Source organism: Camelus ferus, chromosome 26 (assembly GCF_009834535.1).
Source record: "Camelus ferus isolate YT-003-E chromosome 26, BCGSAC_Cfer_1.0, whole genome shotgun sequence".
NCBI lineage: Eukaryota > Metazoa > Chordata > Mammalia > Artiodactyla > Camelidae > Camelus > Camelus ferus.
The window spans coordinates 7,889,803-7,912,029 of record NC_045721.1 but is presented as its reverse complement, the minus strand read 5'-3'; the positions used below and the strand labels follow the sequence as shown (position 1 = coordinate 7,912,029).

Genomic DNA, 22,227 nt, shown 5'->3' with positions numbered 1-22,227 from the left:
CTTCTGAGAAGAAAAAGTATCAACAGCATGACAGACGTGGCTTAAGTTTCAGTACAGCCAGTGCAGGCACCCTGTCCCCTGTCCCTCGCCACTAGCAGAGAAAGGCAGTCACTGAAAAAGAAGGCTTTTCTATTTGGTACAGGGCTCAGACGTGGCTGGGACATAGGTTACATATTTCATGATTCTTCCAACTGTGGAGAACCAATTGATGTATTATAATACCCATCTTTGAAGGAGCCTGTAAAAACCGATTGGGTGGCCTCTGAAAAAACTGTGGTGAACCTTTTCCTTTGCAGGCTCTCTAAAAGATGCTAGACTATCCATAGCAGTTTGCAGATAAAAGTTCAGCCCCTGAAACATCTAATGTGGGAACTAGCCCCACCTGGCCTCTATGATGAAGATGGGACACTGTGTTCTCTAGGTCCTGCATGGGACAATAGATGTGTCAGGATGAGTCAGTCCATGGAGTAAAAACTGTGTCATGTTCTCTGCATCCAACGCCTAGGGAGGTCCCCACAGAAGTGACAGTCTGACCTGCAGGCCAGCACGTTGTGCTGCGTGCTAAGTGTTTAAAGCTGGCAGCCTTGCTGATGTGTGGTTAAGTCCATTACAACGGGTGAGCTATTAAAATTTTGGACAGCATGCCTGAAGAAGCACTCCCTGCCAAACTCAAAAAAGAACGTATTCTTGAAGGTAGAGTAACTCCTGAACTATTGAGCTTCCACTCATTCAAAAAGATACTTGAGTGTTATTAAATTAGATCTCAAAAGTTCCACCTGATAGTGTATTTATATACGGTCTCCATTTGGCTAAGCCCTCCAGAGTTAGGGAGTGACCCAGTTAATGAAAAGCAGTTATCTGGTGGGTGGAGGATTTATTTTTCTGCCTGGTACGTGTTAGTGAGTTACAAACATAAAGAACAAGGTCATCTTTCTGAAATGTACACGGGGTCACTTTTTTGGTAAGAGTTGCTCCAAGCAGGTCACGTTGGGTGAAAACATCCCACCTGACGTTCAGACCCAATGAAATCTAATTAATGTGACCATCCCAGGCACCTGATAATGAGAAAATAAATCTCTCGAGGCGTGTATATGGAAGAGGAGGTAGGACAATCAGAATAAAGTGGAAGTAAAGTATTTCCTGAATTCTGAATTCTATTAATTACGTAAGGTTTTGTTGGTTGTAACCACAAGATGATAAGATAATTTACGGTTGGTAAGTGTGAGTCATCTGATTATCCTCTTCATTTACTCTTTATTTATGGAGGGTTCTATTGCATCTGCCTTTGTGGGTGTTTGTGTTTGAGAGAAGAGGAGGTTTGTGTATGAGAACAAGCAGCAATGGAGCAAAAGTCCTTGCTTCATCCTGATGCTGGGAATTGGGGTGGGGGGGTGGAACAGAGCTTACGGTGGGGCCATTTTCCTCCCATCTACTGCCATGCACGTCAAGTCAAATCTCCACCTGATGGTTCCACAGGATCCAGGGTTATTTCCCTGATTTGCCCCTGAAAACCTATATTAACCATGCAGCCCAACTCCTGTTCCATGGGTGAGAAACATCCAAAAGTCCTGAATTCCTCTATCTTGAAATAAATTTTCCAACTCAATCGCTGACCGAGAATTCTTGATTTCACCTTTTATTCTACTTGCTTTTTCTGAGGTGATAAAGCCCTCAAAGGCTGAATATAAAACCCTCCCAGGATCCTCTTTTCCTTCACTCTCAAAAGCCTAAATGAATTAAAGAAATGAGATGAGTGGGTGCATGGTGCAGACTGAGCTTGTGGTTCGGCTGGGAACGGTGATGTGGAATGTATTTCACCATCCTAAAAAAAAGAAGATTGGATTAGTGACTCAGCTGGTAACTTTGCTTTTCAGAGTGTAGCTGGACAAAAAGCCCCACGAAGAGATGGGAGGCCACCTAGGATTTGTCATGACCAGCTTGGCAAGAGAATCTGAAAATATAGTCTGGCCCCAGCAGGCATCTGTGAAAAAGATAACCTCAAGTCTGAAAATGCCAGGAATATGCTGAAATTTGTGACTCACCAGTAATGAACTGTAGAGACAATTAGCTAAATTTATCTAATTTGTTGAAATTCACAGCTAGGATTTCAATTTGCAAGTAGAGAGGCTACAGCTGTTCTGCCTTTTGGCATCGATAAAACCTGTAGCATGGTATCTTTGTGATCATTTTAATAGCACTGGGTTGAAGCAACATGTTTGCAATTTCAGTGGAGCTAAGTGTTCCATGTTCAATACTGTGCCAGCAGAACAGTGGAAAGCCAGGCAAGCAAAAGGACCCTCTAGACCATGATCCATCCAGAGTGATCATGGCAGACCACACTGGATTACAATGCAGACGCTCTGTTAAGTTGCTGGTAAGTGATGCTGTTGCGTTAGAACATAAATTGTCCAGGGTATAAAGTGACAAGTTCTCTAAGGTTCAGCCAACAGAACCTCATAAGAAAGTATTCTTTTTTTGAAAATTCACTCCCTTCTTTTGGGGCGTGTTTTTGCCTTCTATAATTCCTGTGGAAGTTACAGAAATCCAGCAGACAATCACTGCTTCAGGAAAGAAGCAAAGCAAATTGTATCTCTTTGTTACATTAAATAGAAGAGGGAAATCCCTTTGTGTTACAAGAAGTCAAGCTGTAATCATTGCTATTTATTGTGAGTCACTTTGAACAACTTTCAAGACCTTGTTTGGAAGGATCCTTGATGTTTTCCTCCTTTTGCAAACTTTTATAATGTAAATGAAAGAATTAAGTAAGCTTTTGTTAGTTGGAACCACAAGATGATAAGATAATTTATGGTCGGTAAGTGTGAGTCATCTGATTAACCCTCTTCATTTACTCTTTATGGAGGGTTCTATCGCATTTGTCTTTGTTGGTGTTTGTGTTTGAGCGTGTGGGTTTATATCTGTATAACCATCGAGGTACACAAATACCCAGACGAGTGTGACATGAAAAACGTGTTTCCCACCCCTCTCTATGTGTCATATAGGCACTTATATCGATTTGGCCACAGAACCATGATTAGGTTTTTAAAAATAAACACTGATTGCACCAACAGTTAGGAACAGTTGAGCACTATAGGTTTTTCCACAACAAACTCGTTAGCAGAAAATCTGCAAAATTAAAACAAGTGTCAGACCAAATTCTGACACACGGATCATCATTTATTAGCAAGCAGGCACATAACAATGCATAGACCGTGCGGTGAGTAGGGTGACCAGCTGTCCCAGTCTGCTCACAGCTGTCCCAATCTTAGCACTGATGTCCCAAGTCCAGAAAACTCCTCGGTCTTGAGCAACCCAGGACCTTTGGGCGTCTCTTCTTTCAGATGCCGTAGCCACACTCTGATGGAAAGATTTACATGAGGCCGATGAAAGAATTCTGAAGCAAGAGGCAGTCAAGCCTATAGCTGACATTTTGTGGGCACAACCGTCTGCACAATGACACGGGAGTGCAGCCCCGGGTGCCATTATTAAGAGTAAATTTGAAGAATCTGTTGGATTCCTGTACCCTTTTCATGTCTCTAAAATAGTTTAGCCTATTCATACATTAGGAGGACCATTCATTTCATCCTGGAGAACTCATTTCTGGCATCTGTTACATTAGGTGATTAGCCATTACTTTAAACAAAGAAACCCCATTTCTAATAGCCATTGTTCTACTTTGAAAAGCCTCAACTGCTGACCAGCAGAGGAGCTGTAGCAGCCACTGGGTTACCGGTTACATGTTTGCTGACCACCAAGAGTGTGGATTAAACGAACACTGTGCGTTTATACGACACCATATATGATCAAATATTTCCGAGTAAAGAGCAGTTGTCAAAATGCCTCATGCCTCAAGAAAACTGAAAGAAACCCATAGACTGAGAAACTTGGGAAAGAGGGCTCTCTAAAGACAGGCAATCTGAACTATTTGCTACCGACTTTTTTAGGACATCAATGCTGTCTTTGTAACAACGTCAAATGTCAATAGAAAGGAAGTGAAGACGCTTTCCCCGGAATTGCAAGAGTAAAGCAAACCCACACATTTCTAGCAAAAAGTTGACCAACTAGATAAATAGTTTGGGGGAGAAGGGCTTGAATTCTAGTCCTTTCCAGACCTCTTGGCAAGCACTTTAACTTGGCGAGGTCACTTTACGCTTTTTGAATTTTTGTCTCTTTTGCTGTAAAGAGTAGTTGATCTTTAAGACCCCTCTTGCTTTAAAAGTGTCTAAGTCTAGATTAGAATTCTCAGTATTTGAATTTCTCGCTCTAAGTTTGGAGGAGATAATTCACTTTTCTTGCATTTTGCCAACACTAAGTAGAAGTTTGGCCAATCTCCATGCTGTTAGTTCTTCAACTACCATCTCTGACGCCATTGGAAATGGCAGATGATTTCTCTGAGGCAGAGAAAATGGCTATGAAACCAGTAGTGTCTCGTAGATGCTGTGGTCAGTTCTTCAAGGCGTCTCAGTCATTTCAGCTCCTAGGAATAGTGAGCCTATCTTGGCCATTGAAAGAGCTTCATACAAACATTCTGAGTGTGTGTTTACTTCAAATTCGAAGACAATGCCCTAAATAGTCATTCTCCAGGAATGCAGATCTTACAGCTTTGGCATTAAATTTCTCTAAATGGAATTTGCTGTACAGATAAAGCACAAAACACAGCAAGCTTGGACTCTGAGGACATTTCCTCTGATAAAACGCACACCAAGGGTCTATGGGAATAATATTATTTAGCCCCTTGTTTATGTGAGAGCCATGATTTTTTTCCTATGCAAGGTGACGATATCCAGACCAATTCTCCAGAATGTTTCAGCTGATTTCTCAAACTGATGTGCTGCTTTATTCTGACATCTAAATCAAGTGAGGCTGTACACTTCAGGGCACAAATTAGAGGACTGGCACCAGACTACAGCAGTTAGACCGCCGGGGAATCGATACAGGCCATTTAAGCATCGGGACTGACCATGTTTCATTTTTGACACGCAGCTTTATGCTTCTTGTGAGTGGGGGAGCGTTCACTCCACAGCAGCAATAAACTCACTAGGAAGTGTCAGCTGGGATCATAGTGCACGTTAAATAAACACCACCAGCGTCCTTAACGCTTTAGCACAGCGTCTGCATGGGAAAGCAGTCGAAGCAGGTTTACATGCTGACGGACTTTGAGAGCAATTTCTCTTTCCCACTGACTTGCTGCAGGGCTTGGATGACAATATTAGGAAAGAGTGTCTCTGGGCCGAGACTTTTCTTTTCTCTGGAAACTTCTAAAATGATATGTCGACTGACACCTTTAAGAAGGTTTTCTCAGTGCACTCTGAAGGTTAGGACTTGGAATGAAGTTCTAATTAGGCATCTGGGCAACCTGCACTGGACAGACAGACGTGCAAGGAGGTTGTCTGAAAGAAGCAGGCTCTCTCTCTCTGAGCACATTCTCCCAAAGTGAAGCTTCGTAATACATTGTAAAGGCAATAGGTTGATAGAAGCCCTGGCAGGCACGGATGAATGGAGTCGGAGGAAGTAAAATGCTGGGGAGTGGGGCCCGGAGCAACGCCCTCTATGAACTCTGCCTGTGCTCCGTCTGATCAATGGCTCAGCTCTGCCCCCAGCCCGAGGGCTCAATCCCCCTCCTCATTTTCTCTGGCTCCATCTTTATGACGCATAAGCGGAACGGGAACCCTGCAGAGATGAGCCCTGCCTGATGCATTCCCTGCTCCAGTGTTGCATCTACTACATTCCAAGAGAGTCCACTGAGAATCTGCTGAAGTTTGATTTCGTCTCCTCAGTCTGGATCAAAATAAGTAAAAGTCCCCCCTCTGGAGCAGAAAATCTTTTGAAATGTTATTGGTTAAGTTTTCACCAACAGCTTGAGTTTTCACGTTTTTTAAACTGAAGTGTAGTTGATTTTCAATAATATGTTAGTCTCAGGTATACAACATAGTGATTCAATATTTTTATAGATTATACTTCATTTAAAGCTATTACAACAGAATGGCTATATTTCCCTGTGCAGTACAACATATCCTTGTTGCTTACTTATTTTATACATAGTAGCTTGTATGTCTTAATCCAATAGCTTTAACATGTGACCCAGACTATCTTTTGTGTTGTCTCTACCGAACGGGACTCTTCCTCTGCCCTTCCATCCAGTTATCCTCTGCTACCTATCTTCCCAGACTGTTGTTAATTATATCAAAATGCATCTTTCAACAGAGAACAAAAGAACTTATAGAGTTGGTCTTGTAGACTTCTTCAGGTAATTGGTCTTAAAATTCTGGCAGGACCTGCCACTTGTTGAGGGGGTGTCCACTATGTCTTTCTGTTTCCTAAGATAAATTAGAAAGCTGGGTCATAGGGACCAAGGTGAGGTGTTTCATTACCCAGATTGTTACTCCTACAACCAACCGATTATAAAGAATCTACTCGGTGTACCCAGCTGGTCTAGAGAATGTATCTCCTGTGCTCTGAGCACTAGAAGCTCTCTTCTGGTGATGGTGCATCTGAAACCTTTGAAATACTGAACTATCTCCAATAATTAATTGACCCGGAACATATCCTTGTTCAATAAAAATAGTACTGGATTTTAATGAAGAAGAATGAAGCCATTTACTGAAATGTTAATACATGTAAAGCACTTGGAAGGGAGCCTGGTCCTCAGTAAGTGCTTGTGCTGATTACTCTTCATTTGACCCTGTGGCCACCCTTCCTCCTCCCACCACTCATTCTCCCATCTTTTCTCTGCTGCTTCCTCCCCAGGAAAGGGGACCTCTCTGGAGGACTACATCACCCACGTTCCCTTGCCAGCCAGCTTCAGTATGGGGTCAGCCAATGGGAGGAAGTGTCAGGGAACCAGAAGGTTGGAGGAGAGAGAGGACAGGGAATTCCTTCCTGCCCCCTTCTGCTTACTTCTCTGGCAGCAATCCAGTCCCTCCATTACTAAACTCCACCGGGTGGCCCTTCCTCCACTGTACAGGGTCACTGTTTGCTCCCATGGTCCCTGAAGCCCAGGAAGGTTAATGCCTTCCCTCTGTGGCTGGTCCCTGAGTGCTCCAACATCCCATTTTTGTTTCCTTAACTCTTCCCAAATCTCTGTAAGTAGTCCCTTCATTAAAATCTATTCACTTAAATCAGTGACTTTCAACTCTCCCTGTACATTATCACCACCAAGGGAGCTTTTGAAAACTACCAATGCCTGGGCCTTTATCCCCAGAGACTGATGTAACAGGCCTGGGGTGGGGTCTAGGCACTCGTGTTGTTTAAGAGCTCTGCAGGTAATGGAGCCAGAGTTGAGAACCATTTATTGAAAACATCTGAGTGGATTCTGTTTCCTGCCAAGATGCCGACTAACACAGCACTCAGTGAACGTTACCTATTGTTAATGCAACTGCTCTCACCCACCACCTGTATTTCTACTATGCTAATATCAACACTTGTCCTCAATTTACAGATAAGAAACCTTTCACACAGGGGTTAAGTAATGTCCTGAAACATCACATGATTTCAAAACAGTAGAGTTGGAATTCAATTTATTTGGCTCAAAAGCTCATGTTCCTTCTGCTCTTTCCACTATGAAGCGCTAAGCAGAGTTTCTCAAACTTGAATGTGCGTGTGAAACCCTTGGGGATCCTGTTAAAATGCAGTTTGTGGTTAAAATGTAGTTCTCAGGCCTGAGATTCTGCATTTCTGACAGTCCCAGGTGATGCCAGGGCTGCTGGTCCAAGGACCTCTCTTTGAGTATCAAGGGCATAAACAACTATTTCTATATAATAGAATAAACTTTCGTTAACCAAGAGCCAAGAGTCTGGGTGTTCTAAGTATGATAATAAGACTCAGATATAACACACACACACACACACACACACACACACACACACACACACACACACGACAGAAGAACCATCTCTTTCTAGATCTATTTCACATCTAAGTCCAAAGAAATTACTTCCAGCTTTTCAAGAGTGGGACACATTGGTATGTGAAAAAGATGATCTTCCCTAAATTTTGTCCTCCTCCAATATCTCAATCAAAGTGAACAGCCATCACCTACTTTCTGTGCTCAACAGATTTGCCAGCATTTTCTAGTATGAAAAAAAAAATGTCTCACGGCATGGAATTTGGGCTATTGACACACTGCGTAAGGGAACCTAGAGGCTTTGGGGTAATGTTCAATGTTTCACTGCACAGAGCCCTCAGGGTAATGTTCTCAAGAAGAATCAATAATTGGAAGCCAGCTAAATAGCCTTATTCCCCTCAAATATCAACCTGGTTACTTTATCAAGGAAACAGATGTTTATTGCTTTCAGGCAGAAAATAATAAGTCAGGCGGGTTTTATAAGCTCCCTTTCCATCTTGAAAGCATTTCTGTCAGCTTCTTCATCCTCGGAGAAAATTACCCAATCAAGCTCTGAAAGGTAGATGATTACTGGGAGTCACACTTGGCATCTCATTTCTTCTTCCCAACCGGGGACATGGAGATCCTATTGACCTCCCACTTACGGAAAAACATATTTTTGACAGCAAAGTTGTCTCGGGGCTTTTTCTTGGAGCAAAGAAACCATGTAACTATATGCTAATGTAGGAAACCGACGGACCCTGGCATGAAGCTCTCAGGACAGCTCTAATCATGGTTTAGAAACAATGATTCAATTGCTGGCATTTATTATAAGGGAGCGAAGACCCGTGTGTCCTCCTCTAACAAGTAATGTGGAACAGGCTGAAGGAGTTACCTAGAAAGCCTGCTCATCCTTTTCTGAATAATTAATAATCTGAATGTTAAAGAACGAATTTCTACATCTTTCAGGAAATTTCAGGAAAGAACAACGTTCATTATAAGAAATGATCTAAGAGTCCAAAAGTCTAAATCCCAAGTTTGGAGACTACCCAAAGTTCTTCAAACACAGAGGGGTTGCTTTGAATGCTCTAACTTTGAAGGATTTTAATAATGAATCTTAAAATACAGGGGATGACTAAACAAGAAAGAGAAGTTTGCAAGGTTTTGTTCATCCTTTGAGGTGGAGGACAGCCAGGACCAAAGGAGCCTAAAGAATTCGCTGGGGTGGATATGTTGGCAAAAAACGGAGCGGGAATCCAAGCACTGCTTGCAGATTGAATCAATATGCATTTGAAAGAAGTATGAAACAGTATTTTTCCTATGGGTGTATCATTATATAAAGTCTAGCTAGCCCGTTGGTCTAATCTCAGAGCTGCTTCGGCATCAGCTACCAATAGTCAAACACGCCATCAGGACCCACCGGCTGCACTTCGACAGCAGAGTGAGGCTCTTCACCCAGTGTTCCCTTTTACATGCCCTGCTTAATTCTCTGTTATTTCTTATGGGTGGGTCATAACCCCCCACCACACATCGGTAACTGCTGAGGGCAGGGGAAGCAAGGGGCTTGGAGCTAGGCCACCAGGGGGTGGGTCCCAGCACTGTGCTTGGCAGTGATAAAGCAAAGGAACAGTCGTTTAATATATCTGCATCTTAGCTTGTTCATTCCACGTGAAGAGTAGAATAAAATCAAAACAATGCCTCCAGCATAGGACGAATATAAGGGTCCAGTGTTCAAGGTGATTTGTCAATCAAGTATTATACAGATATTAGTTTCCCGAGTGACACGTAGCTCCGTGTGGCTCATGGTGTAGGTCAATTATTTACAGTTGTTCACCTGATTTTCTCGGGCTTTGCTAAACCATCTCGGTCATTAAGAAATCGGGTTAGCCCGTGGGGAAGAAGGAGGATATGAGAAAATTAGATTTGCACCTCTGTCGCCCAGTCACGACTGTGCTTCTGTGGCCTCGGCTTATCTAAATATTTTATATTCATGGGATGGTTCTTCTCTTCATATACATGCTCCAAAATAAACTCATCAAATTCATGAAGTTTCTTTTTAAGGTAATGTGCCCAGACTGGGGCATCTGATATGCAGATTAATTTACAAAATTCTACAGAACCATCGGCATTTCCCCTCCATCGACACTCTCCCTAGCTGGGCAAATTGATGCCTACAGATAGCGTTGGAGAACGGGCATTTCATCTGGGTGCCTCCCTCCAGAGAAATACACTTCTGTAGATGTTTGAATGAGCTGCAGAATAACAAGGTGGGCTTAACACCTTGGGCTTCAATTAAGTGCATCTTTTTTTCTCTCTCTCTCTGGTTCTCAGTTCACGCTCTTAATGACCAAAACACTATTTGCCACCCACAGAAGTGACTGTATCAGCAAGAGGAAGTTAGGGACATTTGTGGAATATCTAACATGATGGCTTTCAGGAAGAATAAGCTCTTTTTACCAGCAGGACATTGCCCCTGGTCACAGAACAATAGATGAAAAGCAAAACAATAGGGAAAGGCTGTCAAAAATAGATACGAAAGAAGTCAAATAGCTTTCCAACAGTCGTTACCATAGAATCAACCACAAATTGTCCAGGTCATGGGTGGGGAATTAGACAGAAGGGAACGCGGAGAGAGAGGTTAGAAACTAGAAGAGTGAGAAGGAGGTTAATGGACAGAAGATACGTGGTTGGGCTACTGGCCAATATCCTTCTCTGTTTTGAACAAGATTCTTGTCAAGGTATCACATCCCTCAAATACTTACTTCTCTTCTCTCACTAAGTACCGATTCTTTTAAGGAGGGCAGTCACAGTGCCAAAGTGATCATTATTTGCTGAAACTTTCTTAAAAATGTAGTCTAGCAGGCCATATGGGTGGTTACAACTCCTTATCAGTAATAATGAATATATTAACTAAGCTTACAAGGCCTTTTTTTCTTGGACAGTCCTGTGGTCAGCCGAAAACTGTCATCCATCAATAACTCATACATTGCTCACCTCTCTCAACCTAAAACAAAGGACATAATTTAAAAATGGAAGTTTGCCAGAAGAGAAGAAGTAAGGATTGACCATATGAAATTTATAAAATAATGCTATTAGTTTATATTTACGTAGGGTTGTATTTCAGGGAACCATAGACTATTTTACCTAATCTTCATACCCAAAGCTGGGTATAGATGGTAGAAATCATTTTTTCAATAGCTGAAGAAACTTGGTTGGTAGTGGACTCCCTAAACCTCTGAAAGCCCATCCTTGTTTATCCGCCTTCGCCTTTCTCACTCCTCTTTTAAGACGAAAGGTCTGTAGAAAGGAGCAATGAAGCAGCGTTTTACATTCCACTCCCCACTCTGGGTCTCCTGCAGTCCACCTTTGCTCTTACTACAATCACTGTCTTTCTCTTCTTTCTCCCTTTTTCCTTTCCAACCTGAGAAAAAGTTGAGAGATAAAGTGGTATAGGGTATATTTTATTCTAGCCATGAATAACAGATATTTCTTGGATTTCCTAAATCTGGAAAAACATGATACTGGTAAGGAAAATTAACATTACCAATATTGATTAAAGAGACTACAGAAAGTCTAAATATAGCAATAAACATGACAGAAATAGAAAAATATTTTTAAAGGTTACCCAAAACTACTGCAGTGTGGATTTACAGATGAAGTCTTCAAATCTTTGGAGGATAGATAATTAACAAAACATACAGAATGTCTTAAAATTCAGGGAGGAAAATGGATGCATGATGTCCAAATGTGACCAAGTAACAAACAAAAGAGAACTTTAAGCAAAGTTCCCTGAAAAGCACAGATGGCACCTCATCAAACCCAACAGCAACGTAGAACTTATAAACATTTCAAACTGACTTTTATACAGACACCCAAGTTATAACAGATAAAAAGTATTTTTATTTTTATAAATTTATTTTGTAAGTTTGATTCTGCAAAGGTTATTATGTAGTCAATTCTTTATGGACAACAAGGTCGCTTTGATGAACAAGACAACCTGAAGTGGAGGATGACGGGACGTAAATGCAGTCACGTGGCAGAGAACACTGTGGTTCCAACGGGGACACTAATTGTCAGTGGATCAAAGTTTTAAACGCTGTGCTCTACATTGTTGAGATTAAACTAATCCAGAGGTCTGCAAGAGGAAATGTAAGCACATTTTGTCTCAGAAGTCAACACAACTTTGTGGCCAACAGTCTCTAGCACAGTAATTGTCCACATCCTTCATGTGAAAATCGGTCACTTCGGAAAGCTTTTGTTTGTGACTCCATTTCAGGAGAGGACTTGACGTCCATCCCATAGTGACCCTTGGGGACATCGTGGCAGGGGTCTTCCTTCCTACTGCTGCTCTCACAATGAATGATGACGTATCTGCCACCTCGCTTAAGAATGAGATTTAAAAGCTGATATAAATACAAATTTGTTCCTTTAATGTGATGTCAAGTTTATGTTGGCTTCATAAGACACTCAAAATTATTCTCTTTTTAAAAAAATCTCTGGAAGATTGTTTATCCCAGGATTAAACAAAATTAAACCACAGAAGATTAAGCTTTAGATGTGCCCAGCACATTTCATAAATAGGTGAATAATTTAATAAATAGGTGAATATGCTCTTTGACGCTCTAACATGGAAACCGGGCGTGGCAGATTTTTAAAGGTTAATTTATCACAGAATCGTTTCTTCAAGGAGGGCACCTGCTCTATAAAATACACTTTGAGGAACCCCAGAAATATTCCAGTTAAAGTTAAGAACTATAGAAACCTCAGGTATCTCTACTTTAACGTTATTTCTGAATACTGCTACAATACATCAAAATAAGGAATTTAATGGTTCAAATGTCAAAACGGAAGGGTAAGAGTTTCATCTGGAGATTATATGATTCCGTCTTACAAAATGCAAAAAAAAAAAAAAAAAAAAAAAGAATGAGGTAGACCACTGCCGTATCCTATAACCTCTCCTAGAAAATATGACAAGGTAAAATTGAAAAGTAAAATAGCTCCTTTTCTGACCCTCAGATTAGCCATATTTTAAAAAGAGTAAAAATGCCAAAATAAATGAATAAAATCCTGATTTCATAAGTACTCTTGCTAAAATGATTTCATGAAGTGATTTTTCTGGTTCCCATATACCCGTTTGGTGGGCTGCATCGTATCATGGATTTAAATCTGCCAAGTTCAACATCCCACTCTTTATTCATTAAAAGAATTTCTCTTTTCTGGCTGAGAATAAGCACTTCTTAGACTTCTTCAGTTTCATCACCAGCACTAGCCATGGTTTATTTCTCCCAGAAGAGCCATTTTCGCAAATATACTGAGGTTTTACCACTTAAGAACGTCTACCGCATCTGAGAGAGGAGACGAGGGCTCAGGTGGGTCCCACACAAGGAGAATCCAGCTTGCTCCCCTCAGAGCTGTTGTGACTGGTCCCTATGCATCAGGCTCTTGGTGCACACAGTTCAAACTCCTGCCACCACAAACCCGCAGGTCACTCTGTGACATGAACCTCTGATGATGCTTACAAAGAATGCAAAGTGTGCTATGAAATCCCTGAATGCCGACAGTCTACTGAGCTCTAAATAAAGACAGTGATAGTTACCATCCACCGTGCAGCTGGGTTCATTGTTTTCACAGAGCCCTGAAACATCGCACTCTGGGTCACCTAGGATGAACTCACTTTAGCTAAAAATAGCCCACAGCATGTACCCTGTTGCCACCTATTAGAAAGTGTATGTCGTATCTGGAATCTGTGAGAGACTGCATACTCTAATAATGTTAAAAGAAGTGCATTTGGCGATGAATAATGTATGGGCATCTTCAAAATAATCCAGTGTGGCAGATCGTAGATCATCTAACATTAAATAATTCATCTGCTTAGTGTCCTTACATCATAAAGGTTATGAGTCCCATTTCACACAAAAGGAAGCACAGACATTAAGAGGTTAACTGGCCTCTTCAAGGCCTCTTGGGACATTGCTGGGAGACAGAATAAAGGATCACACCCCTTAGCTCCAAGCCACTTTCTCTGCTTCTTGGATTTTGGTTTCAGAAAATTTTCTTATTTTAGCGGGTTGAAGACTCTTGACCTGCTATGAATACTGAAATGTACCCGTAACCATAAGCATATAGCATAAGGGACACAGAGACACACGTCAGGAAATAACGATGTAGAAAATTATTTAGAGCCAGCCCTCCGAAGAGCCCAACGGCAGAGAGGAAGTCCACTCCTGTCTTTGCCTCCCAAGGAGAAGCCGCAAGCTGGGGGTTTTCTCCCATCTGTGCCACGTGGTGCTGGCTTGGGGTTAGCGCTACCAGGAAACACAGTGAAATAGTATGGCTTTCCTTCTCTTTTCAATGCCACTGTCCTTAGTTTTGTACCTGTGTTCAATACTGCTACTTCTTCATTTATTTCACTGTTTTGATGAAGGCTTTCTGGACTGTTACTGTTAACTCAGTTGTCTCCGTAAAGGAACAGGATTTGGGGCTTCCTATTCGACCACCTTGCTCATTCAATTCCCCCAGGAGCTGCTTTTAAACAGGGAATAATTCTATGCCAGAGATGGCACGGCCTTGCTCTGGAGCCTTAAGAGTCTGCATTGAGACTCAAGTCCTGGTGCCCGGGAAGATTCTGCAACTCACCCTAATCTACTGTGGAGACGTGTGGAAACACTGCATACCCCTCTGAGTGGCAGGGCCAGTAGTTTCAGAACCAGGACATGACGCACAGGCCTCTCTTTTTCTGGCCACCACTCAAAACTGGCCGTCTTTCAAATCACTCAATAAATGCAAGGAGCACTGTTCCCCACTGTGGTAAATGCTTTCTCTAAAATATTAAGAGATTTACCAAGAAATGTTCTTCCTTCTTAGTAGTAAGAGGTACAAAGTAAAATAACTTGTCTTTTCCCTTGGAGGGGATATCCCAGAATACTCTAGACAATTGAATAAATTAAAAAAAAAAAAAAGGAAAGTCCCTGAATTGTGCAGAGAATACCTCCCATCCTGTCTCACATTTGTATTTTATCAGATCTGATCCAGAATACTTACCAAGTCCTACTCAGCAGGTTTAATTTACATGATGTCATCACTACAAGAGACTAGCGTGATGCTCTGCAGAGTGTCAAGATTATCAAGGTCCCTTATGATTCTGTTGTGACAGCGAGAGAAACATTAGCAAAATCCTGGGACAGGGCTGTGTGTATGTTTTGCAGCTTATCCTTGGAGAATGAAAACAGCTTCCTGAATTTGATCTTTGCTCAGAGGTTGTTTCTTGACTTTACCATCACTTGTCATCTGGAGAAGCTAGAAATTTCAAGACCAGGATGTCTCAGCCTATTTTGGTTTAACCTCTTTTTTTTTTCTCTTTAGTTTATCTCTCTCCTCTCACATTTTAATCTGGAAAAAGAAGGTGAAGGAAAAAGAAGACACCAACGTTTTGCTCACACGTCTCCTCAGCTGGTTCTCCCGGTTCACAGGCACATGGGCTATTTTCCACGTTACTGCGGTGAAGCTATGCTAAACTTTATGCCACCACGTAACGAGAATAAACTTTGCCAATAACATTTCCCTCACCAGCTTTTAAGCCTTCACCTGGAGTCATCTCAAAAGACGTAATGCTTCTACCGTTTCTCCATGGCTCCTTTAAGCTTTGAATAACACCCTCCTAAAAACCCTTCCAGGTTCTACTCACTACCTGATTCTAAACCTACCCCCACATTTTGGGCTTGTGTTACAACCGAACGCTATTCCCAGGTACCAAAATCTGTATTAGTAATCTACTGCTGCGTGACAAATTACCCCAAAATCTAGTGTCTTAATGCAACAAACATCCATTATCTCACACAGTTTTGAGGGTCAGGAATCTTGGTGTAGCTTAGCGGGGTGGTTCTAGCCCAGTCCTTCCTCGTTGTTCTAGTCAAGATACTGTCTGTCTTTCAGTGCAAATATAAGAGCATTTACTTATAACGGGGAATCACCAACTTTACACAATTTGCATTTTATAGCTTGTACACATGTCTGTATTTTGTTGTTACTGGAACAGTGAAAACTTTTCTCAAAATTAACACAAATTTTTCAGTTTCACTTCTTGCTACATGTAACGCTCTCTACAATTGTTTTACTAATAAGTAAGAAAACACTGAAAAGTGAAGGAACTCTGGGTTGTCCTGCCATTCCTTCTGGGTCATCATTGTCAATAAAAGCTGTTGGCTGACACAGAGAAACAATGCAAATAAAAATTGATATAATAGGGTTCTTTGGTTTTCAGTGTTTCTCAGAGGGAACTGCCTTCTTTTTGAGTTCCAAGTTGTTGGAAGGTGTTGCTTCGTGGGGCTGTCAGCATCCTTGCTTACTCAGTCATAGACTTAAGAAGCTTACCCTGCGCTCACTTGGCATCTTTGTGACTTCTCGTACATCGCGGGTCCCCTGGAATCGTGTCATGATGAACACTGCACACACATAGGGAGACAAACAATGCTGGTGTCTATCTCTTCTACTCCTGCCCATATTCCATTGTCCCATCAAACTTCACATACAAAACCCAAGCTCAAAGATGAAATTATTCAGAATTTCAAGAAGGCTGCAACAGAGTATTCAACCAAGCTTCTGAACACGGGGCCCTGTGACCACAGAGGCTGCCTGGCCATGATTCTGTCCCTGACCACAGCCTTACACAGCATAGTTGTCAAGGGTAGTTACAGAACCAAGTTTAATGGGAGGTCATACAAAACTTTCTCTAAAACCTAACCCATTGGGTTCCTAAAACCCTTCATGTTGCTAAAGAACATCTTTTAGCAAATAGAAAACTCTTTAGCTACTTTTATGTGACTTTTTAAAAGGAGTTGCTCTGATTTCAATTCAAACGCCATGAAGGTAATGTATTAGTTCATTTTGTTTGTTTATAGATATTTTGTTTCTAGGAGTTTTACCATACTTTTGGGCAGCAGCCAGACAAGAGCTATACTTGGGCTGACTCCCAGCTCTGAAGATTGTGGACCCAAGCCCAAATTTCAAGGTCAAGGACTAGGGACTGTTTGGCTGCTCAGAACTGTTAGAGTTGAGAGAGGGCCCCAGTGACCTCAACACTGAACAGAGAAATCTTAAAGGCCGTTGATTTGTAGCAACTCGTTTCCTACCACTTTGAGCTTTCACAAGGGGAATCCATTCAATTTTAAGATGGAAGGAAACCCACTGAATACAGAAGTTGGTCTTTTTAACCTGGGGTTAAATATGAAGGAGATAAAGCCAGGAAGTCGGGAGTAAAGGGAAGATTAAGTGATCTAGACCTACTAAAGGAAATCCGGCCAATAGAACTAAGGATCTAGGGAAAATGGTAGATAATCATGAACTTCTATCTTTTGCAAATGATCGTAGAGTTAATGCCAGTTCCATGACTCTATGAGAGCCACACCGTCTTGGTTTCATTAGTGTTTGACACAGCAGTCATACCTCTTGAATTATTGAGCCATCATCTTTTCTCATTTGACCTAAGAATTTTTTGAAAATGACCATAATGGTCCCAGAATCTCTGGAAGACAAGAGAAAAATATCACTCAACTATGTGAAGGGTGAGGCTAAAGTTCAGGTAGACCAGAATGATTACACAGAAGGCACAGATGTGGGCAATGACAAAGCTGAAAGTAAACCCTGAGTTTCCTGCCCACCAAACCTATGCTCTCCATTCAAATACATTTGGGCCTGTACTTGAGGTGATTTTCTCTGAGGTCTTACATGCATTTTTACAAGGTCTGCAGTGTTTCTGCGCGCCGTTACATATGTTTTAGTAATGCTGATGGTTAAGTTTTGCATGTGTTTTATTTTATTCCCCTAGTAGTCTTAAAAGTAGGACAAGAATTATTTAAAGGGGAAAAGAGATTATTATTTAAGTTTAAGAGTCCCAGTAGGATGGCAAAAACTTGGAAAGTGCAAAGAGTTCTAGGTTCCTATTAAGTGTGACTCAAAAGCCACCCTTGGTTTTACACTGTCTCCATCTATAATTTCACTTCTCCGTAGCATTTTTTTTCAGACTTGCACAGCAGCTAATCCTCATAAAGGAAAGCCACACATGAAATTTAAACTCCAACACTTTGGCTACAGATCCTGTAGGAAAACATCTTCCCCCTCTCCATGACTATACTAAATTGACTACATGGATTAGAGTCAAAGTTTTCCCTTCAATATTCACCTTGGGATAGAATCCAAGCATTAACTAAGAAACATGTAGAAAATCAAGTGTGATCAGACACTGATTATCTACAATATGCTTTTTGTGGCCTTCAGAAGCCGCACTTCAAGGAAGGAAACATATCATTGCGGGGGAAATCCTAACAACAACACATCTAATTTAGCTACTTATCTAATTCTAGTAAATATTAAGGTATGTGCAAGGTGTCCATCTATGCTTGTAAAGAATTCCAAAGAAGCCCTGTGAACAGGGACAGACTTTTATGTTTCATTTTATGCAAAAAGGGGTCAGATATCAGAAGGCTTCCCAAACTTTCTTCCCAAATAGAAATTTTAAAAATCAGAATTTTTAATGCCTTTTGCCACAACATGGATGGACCTAGAGATTATCATACTAAGTGAAGTAAGTCAAAGGCAAATATATGATATCACTTATATGTGGAATCTAAAAAAGTGATACAAATAAACTTATTTACAAACCAGAAATAAACTCACAGAAATAGAAAACAAACTGTGGTTATCAAAGGGGAAAGGGAAAGGGATGGGGGCGGGAGAAGTTAGGAGTTTGAGATGAACAGATACACACTACTATATATAAAATAGATAAACAACAAGGACCTACTGTATAGCACAGGAAACTGTAGTCAATATTCTGTAATAACTTATAATAAAAAATCTGAAAAAAGAATATATATGTATCTGTAAAACTGAATCACTTTGCTATACCCCTAAAACTAACACAACATTGTAAATCAACTATACTTCAATAAAAACAAACATTTTAAAAGCCAGAACTTTATTTATTTTCTCGCCAAATAAAAATAAAAATTAAGAATCTTATTTTCTCCCTGAGTAAGAAATAAAGTAGAAAATTTCTCCCCAAATCCTAACTAAGAAGAGAAAGACAAAAGCTCACAGACAAAGGTTTGCAGAATCCCCGTTTTAGTCTGAGTCATAAAACTCTAAGAAGTTCAAGTCTGAAAAGCATCAAGACCAGTGGATTTCACATTCCCTTACTTGGAGCCCCAGGATCTCTCTGAGGCCACATTGTAGAACAAGGAAAAGACCATGGTAGGAAGCTGCCAGCTCACTACTCCCACTTCAACTGCAAAAATCTTCCTTTTCATCACTCTTATCTGGGAATCCATAAAAAATTGTGTTAGAAGAAAGAATTCTGCTGCTAAGAAAACTGAAAACTATTGATACAATAAATTCCCTCATTTCTTTAGGTAAAGAAATTGAGACCAAGAGAGGTGAAAATGAATTTTAATTATCATTTGGCTACTCAACGTAGTACTATAGATCAGTCTAGAAGCCTCCACAACCCACCAGCAATAGTGTTTATACCACATAAACTCAAAGTGTATGAAAAGTTATTGCCCAGTTTCAGGCACTACTTCTTCCTGATGCTCCATTTGCTTATTTCCCCCTTTTGGTTATGAACGCAGCCTGCTAGTTGTCTATCCAGTATCAAGTACCCCCTCTTCTTTAATAACTGAAATCTAAATTTATTCTAGAACATAAGATGCTCAGCTCAAACACTACATTTCACAGCCTCCTTTGCTATTAGGAGTGACCACGTTGCTGAGTTCTGGCCAGTGAGATAAAAGCAGAATTATTTTATCTCCTTTGGGAGGTCTGGGGTGTGGAGTCGATAGTTGAAGCCTACAGGGACAGAACAGACACAGAAGGTACTTTGGTTTCAGATGACTTCTCGAGGACTCCCTACCAGCCCTCTGTTATTTAGGAAAGTAAACTTTTGCATGTGGAAGCCACTTGTGATCTCCACACATGCCCTATGCCTTATCTCTGCTTGTGTTTTTCAGAAAACAACTGAACTTTTTCCTTACACCCATTATAAATACAAACTTATTACCTCTCTATTTCATTCTTTCAGAGTCTCAGGCCTTTCGAGATAACCTAGCAATATTTTCAACAATGTCTGACAATTAATATTTCCCCTTCCCTACAGTATTTCTCAAGGACGCTCAGCATTTCAATGCATACGCAGTCCCTTTAGTAGGGTTCAGGGTTGAACATAATGTGACTCACTGGACAGATATTTTTATGGTGGTGGTTGGGGGGATGTTTATTTTCCCCTTGGACTTCACCTTGCAGACAGCCATCTGCTGAAAATTCTTGGTTTTAAAGCACAGGCATGTGGGAAAACCCAACTGCTCCACTTTGAAACAATCCATTCATCCAAAAACGAACAATTCCTCTGTGCACCAGGTAGGAAAGATTAAGATTCCGCCCTTCAATGTTTCTACAGGCTAGTAAAAATTGTGTGGCATTTTCCACACGCACAAAATTCTGGAAGTTCTAAGGGCAGCCTCCATAGTCACTAAGCTGTCTCATGAGGGGAAGAGCAAGAGGACAAAGCTGCCTGGAGCAGTGGGCTAACACTGGGGCAAGAAATAAAATGGAATAGGCAAATGGGGTGCCATTTGATGAGACGTTTGAACCTGTTCTGCCCAGCAACAGGGAGACATGGGAGACTGTTAAAGAGAAAAGTGACAGAATTAAAGTAGTTCTTCAGGAAAGGGTAAAAAGAACCTTCTTTTAGTCAGAACTTATGTCAAGAATTGAGAAATCATCTGTTTCTGCCTTCCAGAACTACCTACCAGCACAAAGTATTGCAGGGTGTGTGTGTGTGTGTGTGTGTGTGTGTGTGTGTGTGAGAGAGAGAAAGAGAGAGAGACAGAGACAGAGACAGAGATAGAGACAGAGAGAGACAGAGAGACATACACAGAGAGAGGGCAATATTTAGTGTAAGAAATGAAGAAGGAAATTGGGAAACCAATTTAGTATAAAGATATAAACCTTACCAACAATATGCTTAACCTCACTAGAAATTAGAGAAATGAATATTAAAACCATAATGGGATACAATTAGACTGGCAAAAATGTTAATGGGTTGACAATAGCAGATGTTAGCAAGGATGTGAAAAAATAAAAACTCTAATACATTGTGTATCTTGAGTACATATTAGTATAACTACAATTTGACAATTTCTATTGAAATTAAGAGTATATGTCTGTAACCAAAATAAAGATATATATCAACAGGAAAATGAAAAAAAATAAAATACTAACCAGAGTGTAAATCAATGGACTAGAAATTTATCAACGTGAACAACTCTTCCAAACATAATGTTGAGTGGACCAAGCAAATTACAGAAAAAGACATGCAAAAATATGCTTTATATAAAGCTTATAAACATGTAAGTCACTTCCGTGCACTAATTTTACAAAGAAATACTTGAGAATAAAATGTATGTGATTTAGGATAGGGACTACTTTCAGGGGCCTGGGGAGATGATATTGGGGGTAATATAGAAGGGCTTCAAATTTATAGAACATTTTTTATTTCTTATGCTGCATAATGGATCGTGAGAATTCACTATATTACTTTTATATCTTTCTATGTGTCTTTAATCTTTAATAAATTTTTAAATCTTTAGTCATAATATGACATGCACATCACAGACCCCCTGCAACAGTCGAATAGTGAGGGACTGGCTGGTAATACACCATTTTTTCAGGGAAGTCCCACTCTACATGAGAAATATCTTTATGATTCAAGAAAAAGATGGCTTTTTACTGGATATTCTGAAATTTCCAGGGGGTTACTAGAATTTCCAAGAATGGCCCCTCTGAAACTAGAATGATGCTTTTTCATGCAAGAATGTATTTAAGAAGTGTCTTAGAGACGGGCTACTTCTTGACCACATCTATAACCAGGAGCACCTAGGCAAGATGTTGACTGTGACGATGCACGCTGATGTTCTGCCTATAAACTGGCAAAGGTATCGTTAAAGCTGTTTAGGAACTTAACACAGGTCTTATTATTCTATTTCCTGACAAAATAATGAGATGGATGGATCTGAGGCTTCCCTAGAGTGCCCCAGAGTCTCTAGAGATGGCGTTTTTACCATCAAAGCACGCTCTTGGCTGCCCCACTCCAAGATCAATACGAAATCCAGCCTTGGATTTCACATTAGGTGGCTCCTGGCGGCCCTTTCCAGGCTCCCAGGCTCCCCTTTATGTACCACGTGGCCATGTTGTCTTCTGGGTGGTGTCTCCCTCCAAGGACAGAATCAGGCTTCTCATTAGTTTGCAAAATCGCCTAAGTGTATTCTCAGCTGAAATTCCCAGCCCTGGCTGAGTCACACTGAAGATCCTGTTGAAGCCAGTCTGAGCTGCTTTCTCATGTTTGCAGCCACAGGAAA

General features: G+C 40.9%; 1 protein-coding gene and 1 long non-coding RNA gene across 4 annotated transcripts in view; one reads left to right on the top strand and one right to left on the bottom strand.

Moving 5' to 3' along the window:
• The window catches only part of FUT10 (fucosyltransferase 10), a 359,041-nt gene that overhangs the window by 50,937 nt on the left and 285,877 nt on the right, over nucleotides 1–22,227 (bottom strand). The window lies entirely within an intron of this gene.
• LOC116659960 lies at nucleotides 268–20,366 on the top strand. Its single transcript, XR_004315306.1, has 3 exons — nucleotides 268–1,383; nucleotides 15,135–15,137; nucleotides 20,357–20,366. It is a non-coding gene; the product is annotated as an uncharacterized LOC116659960 (long non-coding RNA).